General features: G+C 29.6%; 1 long non-coding RNA gene across 1 annotated transcript in view; it reads left to right on the forward strand.

Annotated features, from left to right (window-relative positions):
- Positions 1–13,759, forward strand: part of LOC136795636 (uncharacterized) — an 80,537-nt gene that overhangs the window by 35,426 nt on the left and 31,352 nt on the right. Inside the window, exon 2 of the long non-coding RNA XR_010843271.1 lies at positions 8,701–8,781. This is a non-coding gene — a long non-coding RNA (uncharacterized lncRNA). The remainder of the gene's footprint in view (positions 1–8,700; positions 8,782–13,759) is intronic.

Here is a 13,759-nt window from a genome sequence, read left to right on the forward strand (position 1 = left end):
TAAGGCAAATTCTAATAGTTTTTTTCTAAAGTCAATTTTGTATAGTTTACCTTAATAAACATGTTGAATTGGAAAATTCAAATTTAAGAATTTTCTAACTTAAGAATAGTTTTTAGTTACCTTTTTCTAATTAAGATAAAACTTGACGCTTAAAAGATAGACAATTAGAATTTTATGTTTTTCTTTGTGAAATATTCTTTGTGAGCACCTTTTTTTCTTATAATCCAGCAATCCTTGTACACACTATAAAATTGTTTAAAAAATCTATTTAATAAGCTTCTGCTATAACTTAATTTCTTATTTTTTCTGATAATTTATCCAGAAATAATAAGTGTTCTTCAGGATCTAGCTCATCCATAATTAGTTTTCTACAAATTGTTGTATTTATTTTGAAAGAATAGAATGTCATGTGTTGAAATTAAAGTTTTATGTTTGTATTTTCACCTTTCCTTAAGGTGCATGGACTCTAAACGCAGTCCTATGGCTCCATTTGATTTAGTGACTTTTCTAAGTCATAAATGAGCTCTTAAAATATATTCTTCTTCTAGATAGATAATTAGTTAGCTACCTTAGCTCTAAAATACTCATAAATAATTATGGAATTGTATACATCGTTTGTGCGAATGAAAAATAGCATGTTTGAAAATTTTGCTATCTTGTGTTTTGTTGCATGAGAACATGTTTTTTTTTTCTTCCCTTAGCAGTGCCAAAAAGTATTGAATATTTTATGACATTAAGCAATAATAAAAAACGAATTATTGGCTCTTTTCGAAATTATTATTTTTTTTGCTACATCTTGCTATATCTTAATGCATAAATCAAATACATCTGAATGACTTAGATATGTTCGTTTGGCATTGCTTTATTGGACGGTTAAATATAAGTTGGTCAACCATACAATTTTAATATTATAAATGTTTGTAGTAATTTTATTCTTTTATCCTATAAAGCACCCAGTTTTCAAATATTAGACCAAAACAATAGACATTAGGAATGTCTCAGCTAAATACCTAAGATGTATTCCGGAGGATCCTATAAAAAAAAAAATGAAGATCAAACTTTTTAGATATTTGAATTCAATTTCCGATTATTTTTTAAAAATTTTATTGTGAACACAAAGACTTAAGTATTTTTTTCTGATTGACTTTTAAATTTTTGTAACAATCAAATAAACTCTTGCATAACTACGTTTTGAATGTTTTTATATTCATAGTGGAAACATTTATAATTACATTAATGATTCAGCATTCATTATCGTTTTTTCTTTACTAATTCATTAATGATTCATTTTTTTTAATTGCATTATTTACTGAGTATTTATTTTAAAATTCCTATTATAATATAGTTTTGTAATAATGCAGTATTGTGTCGAGCCTTTGGTATGAAGGTATAATCCATACATATTTACCTAGTTTAGGTTAACATAATTAAGCTTTATTTGAGTATAATATTATTTATAAATTTCAATACTAAATATTTTTGTATTTATATTACATGATGGTAATGTCGCTGCCTAGCTTTGTAGCACATCTGACCAAAAAAAAAAAATATTTTGTGTTTGAATTAGTTCTTAAATGGTTCCTTCTTAGATTGTAGACTGTTCATGTTTACTATCATTACTATCTGTGTGACAGACTATGACGTTGAGAAAGAAACACCTGTATATGTTCATGTCTTTGAAACACGTCTATTTCAAAATAAATAGCAAAACTACTTTTTTTGTTTTATGTACCACAAATGGGATGTATCAACAAATATTAAAACAAATTTTTATATTCAAGATCTTGAATATAAGTTAAAAATATTTATTTATTTTTTGACTAATCTAAAAATTTTTTATCTTATTTAGATGAAAGAATGAAGACAGTTATGACAGTCTAGATATAATTAACAAAATCATACGTTAATTAATTATGATGATTTTTAATTGTCAAAGTAGGGTTTCTTTTGTTTTTAGACAGTTATGACAGTTATGTTTGTTTATGACAAATAAGATTAAAAAAACTATTATTATTTTTGTAGAATAACGAACTGGATAATAGCCAGACTGCCCGAAACGTTGGGATGTTGAAATCATGTAAAGAAAAATAGAATTTTTTCTGAAAAAATAAAATAATTATACTGATAGATAACGTACCCTTTTTAACTCTTTGTGAATTTTCTTATGCTAAAAAAATAGTGTATAGAACCTATCTTTAAAGTAAGTTGTGTTCAACTACTTCTCAAATATACTAATAATGTAACATATAATTTATTATAAAAGTTACTATTGTTTTTTAAAAAAAATAAACTATTTAATAATCACGTTTTCGTTTGTTTTTATGTACTATTATTATTATTATATTTTAAAGTTCTATATCAATACTTCAATTCTGTTGTTTTATTGAAAATTACACTGTTCGTCGTATTACGAAATGACGTTTCCATTACTGGATATATTATTTCTTAAGCATCTATTTCAGTGAAAACTTCGACTCATATATTTGTTGTGTGCTTAAAACATTCTACGTGACACTGTAAAAAGAAATTCTTTAGTGAAACTTGCACTTCATAAGATAAAGATCCTCCAGAAAATATTGCCAAAGTTTGTATTTGGTCCTTTAAAAGAACACACAAAGCTTTAGCAGAGTCCTTATAAATCACTACCGCTTCTATCAGGTTTACTTGTTGTTTCGTAATATAAAACTTTTTTTGAAAACTTTTAATTTTTACACTTTTGTAAGGACTGAAGAAAGAAAGAATTAATGTACTTGGTGTATATGAAATTTTATTATGATATTTAACTTACTATCTGTTAATAAGAAAAAAAAATAACCAACATATTAGCTTATATATTTTTTTAAAAGTAATTTATTTATATTTATAAATAAAGTTATATAATATTTTGCTATAATAAGTTGATTAATACTTCCATAGAGTTGTATTTATAATACCTAAATTATAATAAGATAACTAGGGTGAAAAAATGAGGAAAAGAATTGGAAATGTGTGAAATATTAAAATGAAATTTATTGAAAATTAAATTAATAAAGTAATTTTATTCTTAAATGTTTTTTGTCTTTTTTTTACAATGTTGGTTTAGTGAGATTCTGAGAATAATTTTCCTCAATCATTCTAATTTATAATATATATCAGTCATGGATTTATTATTTTTGGGTTTTTTTATTCCTTTCATTTTTTATTTGAACCTAAATAAATAAGAAACCAAACTTTTTTTTATTAGTTATATCAATTTTTTTTATATATTTCATTTCCTGATATAAATGCTGAGCACATCGTTCTTTTATTTCACTCTTACGCTGTGTCCATATAGTGTTTTTTTCTGCTGTATCCAGTGTAAAGTGTACACTTTTAAATGCATGCTTAATCCCTCGTCTACACTGTGACTTATAGCTTGTCCGTACTAAAGCCAGTTTCTTGACAACCAAGGTGAACAATAATAAATAGGGCAGGATTCGATATGTTAACAAAATCTAACTTAGACTACTAACACTCCCTTATCCATAACAAAACCCAACTCTCACCGTTTTCCAATTTTATGCGCTTTTTAAATATTTCTCGATTCTACGATCTTAATTCCCCTGTTCCCGTTTTAAAGTAAATTTTTCATAAGTGATATAAGACCGTCCCTAAATCGGAAGTTTTGTATCTTTGATGGGCTGAAGGCCTGCTGCAACCCACTTTTCAGGGAGATCGTCCCTCCACCACGACCTGGGAGGTGGCAGAGCACGGTTCCCTTAGTCGACGTCCTCGACGAGGGAAGGCCTTAGACTCTTCAAGTCTGAGGTCTAAATTTTCACCATACAACCAGCGGAACGGCCCCTCCCCGTTCCAATAATCCACTAGCGTCAGACAACCAAGTAACAACCTTCAATGGACCCCTCACCTAACCTTATAATGCCAAAAGGCAATCCAAGGTATCATCACCCAGATATACATATAGCATACCTCCTATATGTATGTACCAGATATTCAATAACATTATAGGAGGGTATGAAAAAAAAAAAAGGAAGTTTTGTGGAGTGGTTTTGTCGGGATGGATAGCCTTCTAATATTTTTTGTGTCAACGATAATAACAGCTTTGACTATATTCTTTCCTAATCCAACTCAACCTAAGCCGTTCTTATAGATACTTAAAACAAACTGACCTATTAATTTTTTTAAAAAATCTAAATAATTTATATGCAACACAAATAACAATAGTGTGTACATACCTTTACTTCGTTGATTGTGAGGCAGAGAGAGCTCCTCTAACTTCAACCAGTTTTGGATTTCTTCTTTTTTTTTTCTTTTTTTTTTTATGATCCCCTTCCTAACCATTTCTGCCATGACCAACATATTGTAACCATGGTGGACGTTAACTTTTTCATTTAACTTTTTTTTCAGTTATTAATTTTGCTCTCATTAAATAACAAATTTAGTATGTATTCACCACTATTACCTATAACCTTTTTCCATTTTCCTGGCAGTTAATCAATTCCTTCCTTGTAAAATGTGGTTGGTTTGGAATGGAAGTAGCTTTCGGGGTAAAAAATTAAACAGTTAAATGTAAGGTGTTTCATACAAAGCCGTTGACAAAAGACTAAATGAAGCCTCGTCTAGATAGCGAAAAGAAAAACTTGTAATGGTCATTCAGAGCGGGTATGTACGATCAATAGATTCTACTTACCTGCATCGGAAGTTACTAATGACTCGATATAATACAAAGGTGTAAATCATTCAACTTTTATAGGAATGAAATACCTTTTGCAATAACTTTTGTAAGATTCTTCGGTGTTATTTGAAAATCACAAGTTATCGCACGTGCCAGCGTTTTGCCAAGTAATAGTGTTGGGTAACACTGTGGGTAAAAGCTATGACTTTTTCTTCTGGAAATTTTTATCTATCCTCCCTATGACCGTGAAAAGTATATCAGCCTATTTATACTGGACACCTACTATCATGAATTTCAGTAGCGTAATGTCCTCGAACCCATCCTGCTTTTTTTCGAAGTATATTTTAAATGTCTTCTTTTTCCCCTTTTAATAAGATGTTTATTTGTCAAGTGGATATTTTCTTATTACGAAAAAAAATTTAATTCCCGTTTAGTCCCATAAATAATGAGCATCAACTCCTGGTATAATTTGTCCTTTCCCCTCTCTCCCCCTCCTTTATTCTCTCCCTCCTGTCTTACCCCATTAAGCTGATGCTTGATCTTATCTTAGTTCCCCCACCCTTAGTCCCTTAATCTTCTCAATTGCTTTCCGCTTCTATCAGAGTTACATTAAAATCTGAATCTCTATTTACCAACGGTATTTCCATAAGTCATCTTTTCATTTCTCAGTATTTAAGAAGCATTTTTTAAAAATTATATTTGTATTGACATTTGAGGCTAAATATATCTAATCATTATTTTTTTAAAAAGAGATAGCAACATCTAGAGAGCAAATTCACTTTTCGTCTCATTTATAGGTGTCTTATGATCACACCTTTCCGACCTGTAAACGGATTTGTCGTTTAAAAACCCATAACATTAATGCTAAGTTCATTAATTTGTTTTGTACAACAGTTTGGGTTTTTTCCTAAAATATCTAATTCTGGAAAATCTTCTACAAAGTATCTTGTTTCTGCAAAGATCATAGATTAGAACTTCTTCGAGGAGCATACTAAGATCTTCATTTGATATTACGATTAGTTATGGATGTTGGGGCGAGGGGTGTTTCTTTAGTGAAAAACTGACCTTTTCCGCAGAGTTAAACGTTCGTTGGTTCGGGTTAAAATAAAATATAGGACCTGAAATAAATATCACATACAAAAATAAATTAAAAAATAAAATAGTAGAGAAAATTAAATATTAATAAAAATGACTTTCCAAAAGATCTACAAATTCAAGTAATTAAAATTTTAAAAAATGAACTGCTGTGTTGTTACAAAAAATAAATGATGAAGAGTGGAGTAAAAAAAAATAAAAATATTCTGATAAATATGTAAAACACAAAAAATAATCAATGCTCTTTACACAAAAATAAGTTAACAAATAGGAAAAAAAACATGATGCATCACTATTACCTATTACCCACAACAGGGTGGCAGATTGTAATATCTATCAATCAAATAAAGTTTAAAAAAAAAAAATTATGTTTAAAAAATAAGTAATGCAAATTTTTCATTTGGTATTGATCGAAATAAAACTCCTTTAGGAAATAACCCCAATCAACATATTTCCTTATTAGACCGACTCTATACTTCAATTCTTTTATTCTTAGCATACCTAGTTTATAGCATATATAGTTTATTCCGGTTTGATAAATTATTTTTGAGATTCAGCAATGAACTTAAAGTACTTTACTCGATATGAAATGAACTATTTTAAATATCTTTGTCCAACGGCCTACGAAGAATACGATCTGAAAGTTACAAGTTACAAGTTTGTCAACAGAGAGGCACAATAAAATATTTAAGATAGTACATTTAAGATATACCTTCATTTCATTTAAATAAAGTTTCCATAATTTCTCAAAATCTCTTGATAATTAAAATTTGGGAAAGTAAGGGGAATACTGAAGACCTTAAATAAAGGTACTTAGGAATATATTACAGGACCATGTAAGGAGATTTTTCTTAAGTTTAAGCACTATAGGAATTTATCGATTAAAACTTTTAGTTGAACATTTGTTGATATCTTTTAAGAAAATGGATTATGGTACTCTGTATTAGAACATAAACATGACAATAAGTAAGTAATTTCTGTACACATCAGCAATATGATAACTAACTCTCAAGACCATGTTTATTTAACGTAATCGTGTGACATTTCATCAGTTTTATTGAACATTATGAACAGTTAATAGTAAATAAAATTATCAATTAAGCAACATAAAAATAACAAAAAATAAACTGTTTTAATGTTTTTAAATATAATCTAGATCCAATTATAATAATACTTATGTAATCAACACATACTTTATTCACATTCAAACATATTATAAAAGATAAAAGAGGTAAAAGATAATATGGTTGAATGTGGATACAGTATATATTGAATATATACGTATTATTATAATTGGGTCTAGTTTATATTAAAAAAAAGTTTTTTTTTTTAATAATTTATTTATTGATATTTACAACTGTATACACATATATACGACAAGTATATTTGCTGTAGTTGACATAGTGACATGGTAAAAACATGTGGAGAATCTACCCACTGATAGAACTCCAATTACATTTCTAGAGGAGAAGATCTTGAGGTCATCTTCTTTTCAGACGCCTAGGAGGATTATTAATGTGGTAATGAATATGGTAATGAAGGAGAAGCCAGGTTAGAAACAAGTGGATTTGGGTGGTTGAGAAGTTTATTATGGAAGGAACGGTATCTGGTTCTGGCCAAATCGGCAACATATGGAACATTGAGGTCCTGATGTATGACTTGATTTGTGACAAAGTAAGGAGCATTAAGGATTTTACGAAGGATTTTGGACTGTAAGGATTGGATTCTGGAGGAATTTGATGGTTTAGTGGAGCCCCAAAGCTCAACTCCGTATGTCCAGATAGGCCTTATAATAGTCATGTAGATCAGTCTTTTGTAAAGGATTGGCAATTTAGACCGTTTGTCTAGTAAATGTTGCAATAGTCGGAATCTAGGAGCAGTTTCTTGTCTTTTTAGTCTTGTATGAGGATTCCATGTCAGTCGTTTGTCGAGATGTAGTCCTAAGTAACGGATCTGTTCGACAGGAATAAGTGGGGTATTATTAAAGGATATTGTAGGGGAAGAGGTCATCGGTTTACGTCGAAGGGTAAATGTGATTTGGTGGGCTTTATTTAATAAAATATGGAATTTATTTTAATCCTCCAGTTTTGGCACCATTCTTAAAAAAAAAAATTAAAACAAGTTATTTATTGTTACTGGTATGTTTAATGCAACTGATGAATATTGCATCTAACAATTAAGAAGATCAACATAAGCCAAGAAACGTGATAATACTATATATTTATCATTATATTATATAAAACTAGTCTTCGGAATTAGTAATCGTATTCCGGATTTGTACAGAAATTACTTACTTATTGTCATGTTTATTTTCTAATAGTACTATACTTATTTTCTTAAAAGATATTAAGAGATGTTCAAGTGTACTTCAAAAGTTTCAATTGATAAATAACTCGAGTGCTTAACCTTAAGTCTCCTTACAAGGTCCAGCAATAATCTCTCTACGTACTTTAAAACATTTCAATTGAAATATTCTGGTCATTATTATTCGCCTTACTTTCAAAAACATCAAAAATCGCGAGATTGTTGATGTTTTGGAAGCTGAATTTAAATAAAATGAATGCATCTTAATTCTTCTCGACAATTTTTAAATTTCTTTGTCTCTTAAGTTTTCGATTTCCTAAAATGTGTTCGTCTCATTTTTTTAAGTTAAATATCTCATATGGTTTTGGACCTATATACAAAATATCTCTTTACTATTCATATTATATAAATACATACTAACCTATCTGTAATAGAATTTATATATCATATTTCTCAAAATCCGACTTCAATATATGCGAATTTACTAATTTAATATTTTTGTATTGTGACCACGTCAATATCGAGACATTTTACTAAATATGCATAGACATAAATATTTTGATAATATAGTACCTTTAATTAATTTTTAGATTTTAATTTTTAATGAATCTATAATTATTAACAAGTTATTTATTATTGTTTTTTAGGAATTGGAAGAGGTTTATGTGGATATTTGTTCTACTCTATCTGAAGCAATCGCTCAGGGAGCTGAAATAATATCCAATAGGGTAAGTATTTATCATAAAATAAGGTTTATTTACTTATAACTTTGAAAGGAAATGATCTGATATATATTTTTTTAATATTGTTTTATTTATTAATTGTAATTGACAATTGTACAAAAAAAAATACAATACGTAAATATGAGGAATGTTTCTAACACTCGATAGTCTTGGGAAGGAACCACCCAATGGTGGTATTTCAATCATTAATTTAAATGAGAAGGTCCCATGGCCATCTTCTTTTCAGACGTCTCAGAGGATTATTGACGATTGTTAAGGAAGAGAGATTAAGAACTAATGGGTTAGAATGTGTAAAGAGTTTGGAACGAAAGGACGCATGTCTATTTCGGGCCAAATCACCTGCGAAAGGAATGATAAGGTCTTTCTGGATAAATTTATTTGTGATGCAATAAGGAGCATCAAGGATTTTACGGAGGATTTTGGATTTTAAGGATTGGATACGGGAGGAATTTGATAAAGCCCCAGAGCTCAATTCCGTATGTCCAGAGAGGTTAAAATTTAGTATTGAGAACTTTAAAATGTACTATACCTAAAGGAAATTTTATCTTCAAATGGTTAAATCTAAAGATTGTTTCTTTAGAAATAATTAAACATCAAGCTCTTATCTCAAATCAAATTATCTCTTCACAAGATGACTATGAAGGGTCTTTTTTTTTATTTATTTAATTTTAGGCTTTGAAAATAAATGGAGTAAAACTTTGCATTACTGTGAACTAAAATATTCCAAAAAAAAGAACAAGAGTAAAACGTTTTATACCTCCTAAAATGAGTTGAAAAAATATCTAATGAGGTGGAAAAGGCAGAACTTGATTACAAATTAGTGAACTCTCAATAGTTAAGACTTAAAAGTTAATAATAATAATTTAATTGTCTCATGATTTACTCATTTAAAAATCTGAATTTTCTAAGAGTCGTCCAACTATGATTTTTTTTCTTTAATTTAATTATTTTGGAAACTGACTATTTCATTTTTTAAATAACTTAATATTTTTAGAATTTTATTCAAAAAAATAGAACAGAACGACTTTTATTTTTTAAAGAGAATTTCAAGTTGAACATTGATTTTTCTTCGATTATATGACCAAATCTAGGAAGTTTACTTGTCCTAAAATTTGACAAGTTTTTTTTTTACTATTATCATTTTTTTTGTGTGGTTCTATTTTTATATATGATGCGGAAAATATTCACAAGAGTGTTAAATCGTTAGGTTGAAGGATTGGCTCAGAAGTCTTTTGACGCTGATGTATTGCTTCTCAGATTACTTTTATTGTTGATATATTGAGAATCTCCGATTCCTCCCACGTTACATTCTAAAACATTTATTTATTTCAATCTAATCTTCCAGTGCAATTTATCTTGATTAAAAAAGTATCAATATAGTTGCTTCAGCAATCCAGTTTGAAGTTGTATAACACACGTGTTAAAGCCACCTCAAATTTACGATGTCTTTTTGTTGGAAAGCCTTGGAAGAACAAAAAAGAAATTGCTGATTGGAATATAAATATTTATTTGGCTAAGCTAGCAATGATTGAAAAAAAAAAATAAAACAATAAATATAAGGTAACATAATAAGGCCTTTTAAACAAAAATCTAGTTTGCTAAATAAATTATGAAAATAAAATTAACGAATTTACAAAATCAATAGATATATAATCAATACTGTTCAACAGTCCCAAAGAAAAGTTGATCCACTCCAATAGGTCCGAGGAGGATAGTTTGCTGTCATAATGTGTAAGTCGCCGCACTACAGCTGTAAACACCACTGTATCTCAACCACGTCCACAATTGGTGGGCCCACGTCTGTATTGCCTCATCAACAGTCTAAATGTGCAAAAGCCAAGATGGCCACTCGGCACTCATTGAGAGCAGACAGAGGGGTCGTGTTGTAATGAATTATACAAGCCGACTAATTAGTAAAAACTCATGTTCCAGTCATAGGCCAGAAATGCAGAAATGGTTCCGGAATGTAATGTTTACGAAGACACTAAAAATGTCCAATAACACCAACTGAACGCAAAGAGGGATAGTTAGGAACTGTAATAGCCACTAATTAGCAGGAACTGATCCAAATATGAAGATGGTTGGGCGACGCCTTAGCAACTGTTTCTTTTACATTTAATTATAACAAAAATATAGATACATACATTTTCAAAGAAGCAAATTCTAATGAAAATAATATTAGTAACAATAAACGCAACTAAAATAAACCCTAACACTAACTAAATACAATTTACAAATTATTCACAAAGTAATAATAAAATACGGCGTGAATAACACGAAAATACCAGTGGCCGCGGTTCAAAATTTTTCAAATAAACACGCGAATTCAGGTTTTAAGTTGTAAGTCTTATCTCCGCGAGTTTTATAGGTCTTGTTTTTCCTGGTTCAAAGTGTAAGATGTAGAGAACTCTCCTTACTCTGATAGTCTTAGCCAACTTCGCCCTAATGTTCCTTACTAACTCTAAGTGGTATCTTATATAAACCCATTGTTATCCTTACATTAAGCCGTCTACAGCTAACTCCCATTCCGACACTAGCCAACTTGTGGGGTCGTTATAGGGGTTTTATGAGTTAGGCTCAGTTGCACGTTAATTGTTATGATCTTCTATTCATGAGATCTTTTGTTGTATATTGATTATACATATCGAAATCGGTATGAAGTCATTTGCTGTAGGAAAACAAAATAATTCTCTATACGAAGCATCAATTACGCCTAGAGATCCAGAGACGTTTTAGTTTTAAAAGTTTTGTACTTTTTTTATTATGTCAAACACAAATCGTATATCCAGGTCCTTCGTTTGTAATGTATCGGAGGAATTTGGATTGGCTGATCCCCACAGCTGAGGGGAGTAAGCCCATATCGGTCTGAGCAGTATGTTATATATTTAATTTTTTTTCAGTGATAATTTATTTTTATGATGTATTAGTTGTCAAAGTAATGGTAATCAAAGTCGCTGATTCATTCTTTTTTCAAAGTTGTCACATGTAATTTACAGGTCAGTCGTGTGTCCATTGCAAGTGCCAAGTTTTTTCTCTCTGTTTTTTTTTTTTTAGGTAGCGGAATATTGTAATGAGTTAGGTGAGGGCAGTCTAAACGTTTAAATATAATTATAACCAAATTCGATTATTTTATGTTAATTTTTGTTCACCAATTTTCAAACTGAATTTGTATTAATTTTAAACGAGTCTGTACGTTGTGAGAAGCTGTGGCTTCAGATTGGCATCCGTGGAAAGTATTATAGTGTCATATGCTTTAGTTGCCAGCAGTGTGTTAGTTGTTTTTGGAATATCTGTAGTGTATATAGAATACAGAATTGGACCTAAATTGCTGCCCTGCGCCACTCCCGCGCCGATTGACAATAGTTAGAATGTTTTCTATCTTGACTTACTGCGAAAAATCTATCCTCAAGATATGACTTCATAATTAAGGAATAGGCCTGTTATTAAATTGTTGTAAATTTGCTTCATTACATTTAGAAGACAAAATTTAAGAAGAATTTTTGATCTTTTAAGGAATAGCTACTTTTAGGCTCATGCACAAAATGAAGTGTTGTACCAAATTTACTGACTGCGGTGGTTTAGGCAGGTCTCAAGAATGGATTTTTACTTACCAACTAAGAAATTATTGAGATCTTCATTTTTATCTTCGGAACGCTATCATAAAAGTTTTGTCATATTTCTGATGTTTTTTTGTTTTTTTTAACTCATCTCTGTTGTTTGTGGTCATAACAGCAACTAAATCACCATTCTTTGAACACTTGAAAGTAACTTTGCGAGAATAAATCAGTTTCACTACCTAAGGAAAATGCTACTACCTGGCATGATTTATTCCTATCACAAAGTTTCTCACTAGGGCATTTAACTTCCCTTGTACCACTAGAGATATGCGAAACAAAGATTCATATTTTATAAGTAATGTATCAATTTAAAATTATCCTTCAATGTCAATTATAGCTAATTAAAGATTTTAATAGATCATAACAGGAGAAATATATTTCTAAACATAATGAATATTTTTTAATCTGATGAAGACCTGAAAATCAGTTCGAAACGTCGGCATAATTAAATATTTTTTTGTTTATTTATGTTGTTACTTTGCTTAGCCACCATGCAGAGTATGGCTTGTTAGATATTTTAAAATATTTAAAATTCTTCTAATTTAGTTTATTTAGCGATAACACTGGAATTCATTCCGCTTATTAAATAAATAGAAACTTTATTTATAACATGTTCAATGTTTTGTTTGCTAAAAATGTAATATTTGTTATCTTTTGTTAACTCTATTGTAACTGGGTAATATGATGGATGGTCTGTGTCGGTGATCAAATTGTGAATGATGGGGACACTCAGCCCCTTGTATTGTTACAATTTGCATCATCATATATCACCTGCAATCTGCCTCTGGGAAATTTCTAGGTTTTTTTTTTATCACTGAAACTAAATCTTGTATCGAAAGTATGAAACTTTTGACCTAATATAAAGTCCCAATACAGTTTGATATTACGCTTTTGATTTTTTTTTCAAAGTGAGTAAACTATTATAAATATTTTAATTATAGTATACTGAAAAAAAAATCAGTCAAAACTATTCACCTCCACAATGGTACTATTTCGATACCAACAATGGATTCTTAGTACTATGATCATTAAATTGATGCTTGTTCCCCATGCTCTATCTTAGGTATAAAAATCATTGTGCAATGTGTTACAAAAACTCGATTAATCTTGTTGAGGAGATAAATCGTATTCTGCTGAATCTTATATAATAGGTATTTTCAGTGCTTATTCAATTTCTTATTGCTAGGCCGGTATAGATCTAAATAATGTTCATAAGCCTGCTTACAGTGCCTCTTCTATAGCTTGATTCACTATAAAAGTTATAATTGTGAATATCAATTTTAACATGTCATTCAAACTGTGGAGCGTTTATTTATGATGTTAGTATTATACAAATCATCAAAAAC

The sequence above is a fragment of the Halyomorpha halys genome, unplaced genomic scaffold, assembly GCF_000696795.3.
Source record: "Halyomorpha halys isolate HHAL.00 unplaced genomic scaffold, Hhal_1.1 Scaffold1297.1, whole genome shotgun sequence".
Classification (NCBI taxonomy): domain Eukaryota; kingdom Metazoa; phylum Arthropoda; class Insecta; order Hemiptera; family Pentatomidae; genus Halyomorpha; species Halyomorpha halys.